This window comes from Triticum dicoccoides, chromosome 7B (assembly GCF_002162155.2).
Source record: "Triticum dicoccoides isolate Atlit2015 ecotype Zavitan chromosome 7B, WEW_v2.0, whole genome shotgun sequence".
NCBI lineage: Eukaryota > Viridiplantae > Streptophyta > Magnoliopsida > Poales > Poaceae > Triticum > Triticum dicoccoides.
The window spans coordinates 605,398,567-605,401,030 of NC_041393.1; positions in this window are offsets into that span (position 1 = coordinate 605,398,567).

Here is a 2,464-nt window from a genome sequence, read left to right on the forward strand (position 1 = left end):
CCGGTCTCTCGCACTATCATGACAGTCAGTTTTAGCTTTCTCTACTGAGGTGTTAACCCAGCTCAACTGGGGCACAATCGCAGTAGTTCTCCCAGCGCTACCTTAGCCAACAATGCGGAACGTAAGGTACCAAAACATGGGAGCCGGGCAAACCCAACTATTGACCAAAGACATGATTCGGAGCCGATGCATATAGTGCTATAAGTTCAGGGTGCCGCACTTGTTAGAGTGTTCGGTCTTCTCACACCATGTTATGCGGTGTTGTAAGCCCCTGGTGTATTATCCGTACCAAAGTGTACGGTTGCATAGTGTCATGACTGAACATATTTGCATATAAAAATATATAAGTACAAGAATAGGTAAGAGCTATATATTGTTCATTAAAGAAGGGCTGCTGCGAGAGCACAACGATACAAATGTGTGGTAAGCAAGAGATGGGAGTATTTGACATATTCCCCTTCAGGGGCGAGCTGCAGGATTGTAAGAGAAACAGGTATTAAACTCGTTTAGAGAGACCACCTGGACTTTTGACGTGGCTTGCTTCCTCCCTGGCTATTGCATTGTTGGTTCGGCGAGAGTATTGCCTGGCAGGCCTTCCAAATAGTTGGGTCCTGAAAGTGTGTGAAAAGGAAAACGGCGAAATAGGGAGCCCCTTAGTGCGGTTGAGCCGCATTCTGGGCGTGCCGTTGTTGTGCCCCTCCCCTTATGCCCATGGTATCTCTAAGGCGTAATTATGTACGCATGGTACCAGTATCGCCGTTTGACGGGGGCCGGGGTTGCAGCCGCACTGCTATGCTTGCTCAGAACATGCTAGCCGGATTTGTTGTAGGTTACTTCGGGCTCGCTTGACGTTGTCCGGACATTTGGCACCTGGATTGGAGAACTGCCTTGAGAGGCTACTCTGTACTTCCGCTGCCAGGGCCGCCGTGTGCTCCTCCGTTCGGAGAGAGTGTTCGGTGTTTCCATTTACCGTGATGACTCCGGGAGGTGCTGGCATCTTGAGCTTGAGATATGCGTAGTGCGGCACCGCATTGAATTTGGCAAATGCGGTTCGCCCGAGCAGGGCGTGATAGCCGCTGCGGAATGGGACTATGTCGAAGATTAACTCCTCGCTCCGGAAGTTATCCGGGGATCCGAAGACCACCTCGAGTGTGACCGAGCCTGTACAGCTGGCTTCTACCCCTGGTATGACACCTTTGAAGGTTGTCTTTGTGGGTTTAATTCTTGAAGGATCGATGCCCATTTTTCGCACTGTGTCCTGGTAAAGCAGGTTCAGGCTACTGCCGTCGTCCATTAGGATTCTGGTAAGGTGGAATCCGTCGATAATTGGGTCTAGGACCAGTGCGGCGAATCCGCCGTGACGGATGCTGGTGGGATGGTCCCGTCGATCGAAGGTGATTGGGCAGGAGGACCATGGGTTGAACTCTGGGGCGACTGGCTCCAGTGCGTAGACGTCCTTGAGAGCACGCTTCCGCTCCCTTTTGGGGATGTGGGTTGCGTATATCATATTCACCGTCCGAACTTGCGGGGGAAATCCCTTCTGTCCTTTGTTGTTCGGTGGCCGGGGCCCCTCCTCGTCATTGCTATGTAGCCCCTTGTCTCTGGTCTCGGCACTTAACTTGCCTGCCTGCTTGAACACCCAACAATCCCTGTTGGTGTGATTGGATGGTTGTTCGGGGGTGCCGTGTATCTGGCACGAGCGATCGAGTATACGGTCTAAGCTGGATGGGCCCTGAGGGTTTCTTTTGAATGGCTTCTTCCGCTGACCTGGTTTAGAGCCTCTGAATCCGGCATTGACTGCCGTGTCTTCAGTATTGTCACCGTTAATGCGGCGTTTATGCTTGTTGCGACGTGACCTGCCGTTGTTATCCTTGGTATCCGGATTGCCGGGGCTGTTGGTTATGTTGTTGCTATGAGCTAGCCAGCTGTCTTCTCCCGCGCAGAAGCGGGTCATGAGTGTCGTGAGGGCTGCCATAGACTTCGGCTTTTCCTGTCCTAGGTGCTGGGCAAGCCATTTGTCTCAGATGTTGTGCCTAAAGGGTGCGAGGGCCTCGGCATCCGGACAATCGACTATTTGGTTTTTCTTGGTCAGGAACCGTGTCCAGAATTGTCTGGCCGATTCCTCTGGCTGCTGGATTATGTGGCTTAGGTCATTGGCGTCTGGTGGTCACACATACGTGCCCTGGAAGTTGTCAAGGAATGCGGATTCCAGGTCCTCCCAACAACTAATTGACTCTGCTGGCAGGCTATTAAGCCAATGTCGAGCTGGTCCTTTAAGCTTGAGCGGGAGGTATTTGATGGCGTGTAGATCATCACCACGGGCCATGTGGATGTGAAGGAGATAATCCTCTATCCATACCGCATGATCTGTTGTGCCATCGTATGATTCGATGTTTACGGGCTTGAAGCCCTCGGGGATTTGATGATCCATTACTTCGTCTGTGAAGCATAGTGGGTGTGCGGC